Genomic DNA, 9,217 nt, shown 5'->3' with positions numbered 1-9,217 from the left:
AGGCAGTAACCTACTCCTGCTTGAATAGTATTTGTGGACGTATATAATGTTAGGTCCAGTTTTCCAACATGAACTTTTAATGGCTCATGTTTGAGCATGAAAGTCAGTCACAGAGAGCCTTTTCTAGCTTCTGGCAAAAAAAAGAACAGGTGGAATCAGTATCCTGGTCTTGTTGCCATGCAGTATTGCTAGGTGGCAAGGAGAAACGCTCCCTCCTACCCATAACCAGAGTTGCTTCTGTTTCTGTTTTTGAGGGTTTTGTCATGTTGTACAAATAGCTGATGGCAGGTATGAGTTCAGTGCCTAGTCCTTGTATAGACTTCTGCAAGCAAAGTGAGGCCTGACCCAGGAAAAGGATGGACAAATTACCAGGCAGCTTCTGCAGAATTTAAGTATCTGTCTCCGACACTGATGCAAAAGCATCCTTCTAACAGCTCAGTTGTAGGAGAACTTGCAAGCACCTCTATTTTCCCCAGTGAAGTACCAAGCAACCTTGGAAGAAGACACTTGAGACTTACCATCCAAGAGCTACAACTGGTAAGCAACAACCTCATACATTGCTCTTTCGAACCTGCAGTCTTTGCATTGTACCTATGCAGCAGTTCAGCCTCAAAAGCAAAGCCCACCTTTGGGATGCAAAAGATATGGACATAGATGATGGGGACTATGGGGATTATGTTGGTGCAGTGACCAGCCTTTCAGAAGTGTTTTGCTCAAGTCACAGAAGATGTAGAATTTCAGTCTCCCCCATGGCTCCACAGTTGTCTAATGGCTTCTTCAGATTTTTCCCTGCTTATCAGGTCATTTGCTGTAAAATCACTTCATTGTAAGGAGAGCTGAGATTTACCCAGTTAAGATCCTTAATTCCCTTTCTGGATTTGACCAGATAAAGATCTCTTGGCACCTGTCACTACAACAGGAATTTTATTACTTCCTTGGTCCTATTCTTTGTTTGACTCATTTAAAATATGAGCTTTCATGGGAAGGGACTGGTTTTTATTTTGTGTTTGAAACTTCATCTTCCCTTGAGTCTCTGGCTCTGGTCTTTGGTGATACTAAAGAATGATGAGAAATAGAAAGGCAAGTGTCTTTTTAAGACAAAATTTCCTGCTCCTCCCCATTCTGAAATCCATAGATCTCACTTTGCATAGCATTTTCATAAACAGAGAAAACTCTCTATAGCAATGAAATAAAATTAAGATGCAGTAGTGCCCCGCAGAACACCCATCATACTTTCAAAATAGACCATTCACTTACTGTAAAGGTTATTTCAAGCCAAGAATCCATTTATTTGAATGTATTTCCATTTTAATCAATATCCTTTAGAAATGGCCTCTTTCTTAGTCATGTAAGGTGAATTGATATAATTTTAAGGCCATGTATTTCTTTTCTAAATGTTCTTATATGGCAAGGACATATGTGAGATTGGATTTTCACCTCTGGTAGATATGAGTCAACAGCACTTTCTTTATGTTAGTGCAACAAGAAGATGAGTGCCAGAGGCAAGAGTTTCAGGAGAGAAGATGTTTCTACAGCACCTGAACACTGTGGTGACAATCCCTCGTTTGTAATCCCAAGAGATCTCTTAGCAGCTCTGCGAAACGTTACTTTCCTTCTGAAAGCCTGAGCCACATTCCACCATAACCAACTGAAAGACTTCCATTAACTTCAACAGATTTTCAGTCATGGTCTTATCCAAAATGAGTGCTTTCTTTTAATGTGTGAATAGGATGTAATTACCTTTCATTACATCAAATGTAGCAGAAGATGGGCAAGTAGGTTTTTTTGCTTGGGCTTGTACATTTTTGTAACATTTGCAAAATGCTGACTTATGCACACTGTTACTCTTGAAACACAATTACTCATATATAAATCTGCATTTGTGTTTAAATGTCACTGGTAACAAGAACGCTTCTGGTAACAAATTTGTTTATCAAATATACATCAGAAAATGGCACATTAAATAACAAAACGTTTAATAAAAGGTATGCTCAGCATTTTTACAGCCAGCCTGGGCCTCGTCCAACAAACCCTGATGTTAAAAGAAACGCTATCATTAATGTCTAAGGATCTGGATTAAACCCATAATGGGAAATTCTCGGATTTTTGCTTTCTTTACACTTTTGAAGTGCTGTTTTTCACTCTAGGACCAGACTGTATGCCTCTACGTACTGAGCTCACAGACGGAAGTCAAGGGAAGGACTCCTGTGGGTTTCAGGGGAGTCTGAAGAGTCTTCCCTTCAAAAAGTGATAGCACTACTGATTTTTTTTTTCTTTTTTTTTTTTTATCTGAGAGACATCTGAAACTCACTATCATGTTTAGATTTCAGGGGGATTATTAGTTTGATGACAAGGAATGCTCAAGGATGACAAGGGTGATCAAAGTTATGAAACAACTCTTATGTAACGAACAGCAAAGACTGGGACTCAGCCTGAGGAAAAAAAAATGTGGGAAGATACGCTACTGGTCTTAAAATCAGGGATGATGACATGGCAAAGGTAAGTAGAGAAAGACTTCATTTTTCTTTCTAAGACTAGAATTGAGAAGTAACGAGTGAGGCTACCAGATGCCAGGCACAAAGTAAATAATAGCAGGGGAGGCTAAACCAGCCTTGGAGTTGCTTATGTCTCTTCCCTGACTGCAAAGGGAACCAAAGGTCTGAGTGCAGTTACCTGAATAAAGGAGGCTAATGACATCTGAGATGCACTAAAGTATCTGAGACATCCATACGGAACCATCCACACAAGACCTATAGAAAAGCCGTACCTCTCTGGAGTGGCACTGGAGGGTGGAGGAAGATCCTGGAGCATTTCCAAAGGTGCTGGAAGTGGGCCCAAAGCACTATACTTTGAAATTAGTCACCTTGTACTGTAGTTTCTCAAGATTCTGGGTCTGGTGGAAAAATCTGGGTGTGAATTCCTGTTTTGCACTCTTTGTCATTTCTGGGTGGCACATCACTGCCCTTCAGGTGCATTGGGGTATCCATGAAGCCACTCTCTAATACGGGTGACAAAACCAGGAAAAAACAGGTGGGTGCAGAGAATTTGGCAGCATGCAAAATCAGCACGACAGAGAGGTGATTTTTACCTCTGTTTACAGCATTGGTGAGATTGATATCAGAACACATTTGAAAAGATACTGAAAAATTGTCAAGGATGCAGTGAAGAGCCAGAAAAAAATATTAGAGAGTTTAGAGAAATGCCTTGCAGTGAGAGATTTAAGCAGCTCATTCTGTCTAGCATATCAAAGATGTATTTTAGTATAACCTGAAAGTCAAAACTGAATGATTCAAAATGGTAAAGTCAAAAAGCAACGGATTTGTTAGGAGGCCTAACCCTCCGTCCTGATGTGACAATGCATCTTAACACAATTACAATGATTTATTTGTAGACTGGGACAAAGTTACACAGCCCTTTCCTAAATTTGAAGAATTGTTTATAAATATGTTTATATATGTGATGCTTAAGGAATAATAAACATGTAATTCTTGGTTTAGAAGAATTGCTATTATTTTATTAAATGTTCTATTGAATGAGTGGTCGGGGTAATTACAGAAATTCACAGGCAATTTCTGTTTCCTCACAGAGAGATGAAAAGAAGAAAACTCATTTTTGTTACGGAATGTTATTAAATGATTTTTCCTAGGAACTCATAGACAGAAAATGTATAGAATTTGGTTTCCAAGGCCACAGGAACCGACTGAGCTTTCTTTTCTCTCCTGTATCCCCGCTCATGAAATTCTCACGGAAAACAATTGAAAAATTTCTTGAAAAGTTTTATCAATGTTATTAAAAGGGCTTCAAGACATTCAGATGCTTTCCTGTAACAGTAAGGAAAACGCAGATAATTACTCTTCTCCATTACCCTCTGAGCCTTGTTTATCCCCAGCATCCCTGCAGTAGTATGGTGTCTCTCTGGCTCCTCATCATCATATGCTCATTAGTCATTAACCAACTGCATCTCCACAGGTGGGGACCGGCAGCAAAAGCAATGCCCTGGTATGAATGGCTCCCACGAAATGTGACTCCAGCTCTCCTCGCTGTACAACTCTGATGACAGAGGGAGCATCAAGTCAATCCGCCACCACGTATCGTATCGCGTTCACATCGCAGCTTTTTAATTTCTTGTAGACAGATAGAAATGAAAATTAAGTCTACTGGCACTCTTCAAGTGGCCAGAAGCAAGGCAAGTCAGGTGCACAAGCTGTATAGCCATGCTAGCACACAGTCTTTCCCAAGCCATGAGCTCGTACCAGATGATAGAGCCCAGTGCCACATGAACCACCATCTGCCCCGCTTAGTGGATGCGTGAAATGAGCTCGTGCCTGCTTGCGCTTGGCTACATAAATATATTTGCTTATTTGGAAATGTGTTGTATTCAAAGGTATGGTTCAAATAACAGACACATGATGTAATTGCTATATAAATAGGAAGGTGGTTTACACACAAATATAGCAGTGCTATTAGAGGTGATCATTAGTTACTAATATAAGAAGTTATTTGAACATTAGCATATTGTTATTCATAGCAGAATTCATTATGCATTTTGTATGTAAGTTGTAGCTTCCTTAATAAACTTAGAATAAAGACTCTGTTCTGTAGATCGCTAAAGAAGGACAATAACATTAGTGATTATTAAGGTCTGAAATTTTCTAACAATTATCTATATTTAGAAAGACTATTTGGAAAAAAAAAGAAGACACGGGAGTATTTTGACCTATTTCAAATAGAATTTCCACTCATATTAAAAACTGATGAAATGAAATAGACAGAAAATAAAATGGAAAGAATAGAAGAAAGCATTAAAACTCTAAAGATATGCTGAATGTGTCCTCCCAAAGAGCAAAAGCAATTAATTCCCTATTACATGTGCCTTAAAGGATTATATATTCATAAACTGACAACTCGGAAAGGACTATCCCATCAAGATGCCAAACCAATCAACTATGACAGAAGCTCATATTTAAATCCCCCTTATCCAAAAAGAGGTATGTCACTCCACCAGTGAAACTGTACAAGGGGAGACTATAAACCTTTCTGACTACGTTCAGACTACAGCCAACAATAAACTCTACTTCCACTTTGCCAATGTCTTTCAGCTCAATACTTTCTCATCTCACACCTTTTCTCTGATTTTTTTAACATTTTTAAAAAAAGAGCAAAAAAGTTGAAGAAGGCTTGACAAAGCACCAAGAAAGAGCTATTTTCTTGAGTGATGTCGCTTCTAGGCCAAGATCAAGGCCAGTTTTTCCCTGCAGCCACAGCTCTGTGTGATTCATGTCTTCGTGCCTAAACTAGGGTTAAACTCACTGGCTTGGGTGCTTCCAGGGATACAGCCGTGGCAGCACTAAATTAAACATGGATCACTAAAGCCGTGTGAGATGCTGAAACGAGCCCAGGTCAAACTGTTCACTCTCCAGGTGTGAGTAAGCTTCTTTAAAGGTAACTTGGAGATACATATGTATACATGACATGTGCAACCATAGTCGTATCCCAAGCCACCGACTTCATGGATATCAGGAAACTTACCAAACACTGTTGGCAAAGTTTATTTGAGTTTTTTGGGTTTTTGGGTTTTTTTGTACTTTCCTGTGTGATGCAATAAATGGAATATTGTAATTTAATTTATTTTCAGTGTTTCCAATTAGATTCCAAATGATTTCAAGTACGGCAGCTAAAAGAAAACAAGCTCGTTTGGGTTAATGCTGACAAATAATGGAATTTAATTGTGATTTAAGATTCCCAATGTTCATTGATCACTCCATTCAAAACAGTCCTTGAATAACCTCTTTTAAATTACGGAGTTTAAATACTCCCTTTAGTTTTCTAGGACTGCACTCAGGTCGCTTACCTCCATTAATTTCTGATTGTTTAGGTTTTTCTTTACCTACTCTTTTATAAGACTCTTGGTCATCTATAAATTATCTTGGTTACACATAATACATTGAAACTTCCCTGATTTGGGGATCAACATACACTCATGGCAGCCTAGATAAGAACATCTGCAGGCGTTTACGCAGTGTCAAGCTTCCTAAAACAGTTTGGCAGAGAGGCTGGCCAAAGAGGCCAGAAAAACTTGTTTGTGCAGGAAAGTGAACTCAGACTAAGGTGAAACATGAGGTTGAAGGTCAGTGGCTACCTCTGAGTAGCTCCCTGTCTTCTGAAATAAATGGGTCTGTTTGGTTTTATTTCCTTTCAAAGTGAGGTTCGTTAAGTGAAAAAAACAAACGCGTACGTGGAGAGAAACCCTTGCAACATGAAAATTCTGTTAGTTGCTTGTTCTCTGTTGTACTCGGCTTTTCATTACTTTTCTTCAATTAAAAATGAAATTCTCTTTGTAAATTCCAGTAATTCTTCTGCATTCATTCCTTGTAGCTTTCTCAAGACATATCAAAGGACCCCATTTACGTAATATAGGGACAATCATGTCTAAATTGGCTTTGGAGGAACTGGCTCAGGCCCTACCACCTTTTGTTACTTTAAACTCTCTGCTTTACAAATCCTGAAAACAAGATTACTTGGCGCTCCACAGCTCTCTCCTACCGCATTGCAAAAATGAAATGTTTCAATATTCTTGAAATGAAACATTCTGACATTATCAAAATGCAAGGAGAAGATTGAAATTATTCATTTGGACTTACTCCCATAAAAATGTCACTGAAATCAGCACATTTTCACAACATGTTTTTATTTGGGCAAAGCAGCTCTTTTTTTTCCCCTCCCTTGGAAAATGATTTCATTAAAAACAAATGACCAGTTCTAATTACAACTCACTGAGCCTTTGCTCCAAAAGTCAAAGCCATTAATACAGCACTTAGTCTGTATGTACTGGGAGACAGGTTCTCCCTTACAGGTTGCTATGAAAAACAAGTTTCTCCCCTGCAGAAGAGCTGATATTTGATGTCCCTGGGACTGCAAGCTAAATTCATCTCTTGCCTTTAAGTGGTGTTCCCAATTAAAAAAAAAAAAAAAATCAAAAATTTAATAAACAAGTCAAAGGCAAAAGGCGAAGGGCACATCCCAACCCTTTGAAGAAAATTATCATTGACTTCTGAGTTTAGTTCTGGAAATGGAAAGCAGGAGCTATAAAGCCATGTCTGCACGGCTCTGGAGTCTGAGCAGAGATCTGAGACAGGACCAATTGAGCCATCTTCCCAACCAGAGTCAATACAGCCGTGCGAGAGCGGTCCTCTGTCCAAACCGATTAGGCTGCTGAAAAGCTGGATTTTGTGACTTCGCCCATGCTATTAAATTAGATGTGCCTTAGTCCCCAGCGTGACACCGAGGCCAGCTGGATGCAACGGCTCACGTCGGTATTGAACCCTTCCGCGGATGGGTGGCTGCATCCTGACTGCCCCTTGGGAGGGACCCCTGCCCCACGCTAACCCCCAAAAAGTGTTTGTGGGAGTGCCTGTCTGCCCAAGACAAAGATGCACCATCAGTTTATCAGTGTAGACAGCAAAGCTGCAGTGCCCAACGCTGTTTAATTTAGTAATATAAATATGGCCAATCAATCTGCCCACGTAACTGACTGAAGTGCTCGTATCTCTTCATCTCTCCAGCCCCGCCGGCGTCGTGGGACGTGTGGCCTCGTCACGGTGCCCGTGGCCCAGGAAAGACCTGGCCGGTGCCAGTCTGAGCCCTGGCCTCGTTACAAGGCTTCAGCATCAGACCTTGTTCAGAGCAGGGTCAGCTCTGCCGTCCCGCTGCACCCTCAGGGGCAGATGCCGACGCGTGTCCCTCACCCCACCTGGGCTGGCAGGGGTTTTATATTGCTTTTCATTTAATTTTTCACCACAGTCACAGGTCCATTATTTCGGTTTTGACCCTTCAGAGAACTTCCTTTCCCTGTCAAGCTTTGGCCGCGTCCTTGGTTGACGGAGACTATATAGATGGACCCAAGTCTGGAAAAGGACACTCAAGCTAAACAGTACCCATTTTACCCTCCCTCCCCAGCACCATATCTTGCTGTCAGCACAAATCCTGCCTCTACGCAACCAACTAAAACCTCCCCACTTTGGGGCCATCTCTTTGAGTCAGGGACGGGGAGGAGAGCCATGGGGAGGAGGTTAGGCTTTAACTGGTCTCAGGTTGACTCGTGTCTTCTCTCTCCTTCCCCGCATCCTTCCCAACGTGGCAGGTGCAGCAGGAGGCGAGCAGACACCAGTCACCTTCACAAGCTCCAGGGACACGCACTTGTAAATCAGTAATATTGTCTCACGGAGCAAAGCTTTGAATAAGGCCCTAATTGTAGCGTTTCTGTGGAAGAATAACTAAGTGAGTAGCTGGGATGGCAAATAAGGAGGGGGTGATGAACATCAGGAAGTGTCTCTGGAGAGGTGGGGAGAAGAGCAGGGCTGGGTGGGTGAAAGGGAAAGAGCTGGGAAGGCAGTTGATAAAAGGAACATTTGTATGACATTAAGGAAAATGCTGTGAGAAATTAAAACCCGCGAAAGACGAAAGATGAGTAAAGAGCTCCAGACACTCCGCAATGCTCCACTTCGGTGTCTGGAGTCTTTGACAGAAGATGTGATTCATCAGCCCCCGCACACACCCTTTTTTTTTAAAAAATATGCATGCTCATTTCAACAAATGTGAATTTTCCAGGCAAAGCAAGAGCGCAGCACGCCCACTCAGCCCCCAACAGCCTGGCGTGGGTACGTGCCGCCATGCCAGGGCGCCTGCCAAGCACAGCAGCTCCGCCGCACCGCCTTCGTCCTCCTCCCAAGGAAAATAATTTTTTTTATATAAAAAAATATATATATATCAAAAATCTATATATCTCCTGCTGGGACATAAGCTCTGAGGAGACAAAAGTTTGACGGACAGAGCAGCGGGCATGGGCATCCGTAAGGCCTTTAAGTAGCTATTCAGAGGGTACCAAGAGCCTGCCATTTGCTGCAAAGTTGTGCTCTGTCGTCCACAGTTCGGTTTTACAAAGAAAATGTTTCAAAGTTTATAACCGTGCGGGGAAAAAAAAGCCACACAAAAACCTGATATGAAAGATGAGTGGGATCAGATGTAGTAACACCCGCTCCTATCTTCGTACATCAGTGGTCTCATACATCAACTTCAGTAAGTGGGAACTGGACATGTCCATGATGACGGACAGCTCCAAAACCTAATAACATCAGAAATATAACCTATATTAAACTTCTTCTGTTTAATGATGCAGTAATATTTGACCAATATTGATATGATCCCTGAACCCCAATCC

At 41.3% G+C, this 9,217-nt stretch overlaps 1 long non-coding RNA gene across 1 annotated transcript; it reads left to right on the top strand.

Annotated features, from left to right (window-relative positions):
- Window positions 1-293: 293 nt before the first annotated feature.
- LOC138683366 (uncharacterized) lies at window positions 294-5,524 on the top strand. Its single transcript, XR_011322935.1, has 3 exons — window positions 294-537; window positions 2,324-2,499; window positions 3,970-5,524. It is a non-coding gene; the product is annotated as an uncharacterized lncRNA (long non-coding RNA).
- The last annotated feature ends 3,693 nt before the right edge of the window (window positions 5,525-9,217 follow it).

The sequence above is a fragment of the Haliaeetus albicilla genome, chromosome W (genome assembly GCF_947461875.1).
Source record: "Haliaeetus albicilla chromosome W, bHalAlb1.1, whole genome shotgun sequence".
Classification (NCBI taxonomy): Eukaryota; Metazoa; Chordata; class Aves; order Accipitriformes; family Accipitridae; genus Haliaeetus; species Haliaeetus albicilla.
The sequence above is the reverse complement of the archived record's forward strand: the minus strand, read 5'-3'. Positions and strand labels throughout refer to the sequence as shown.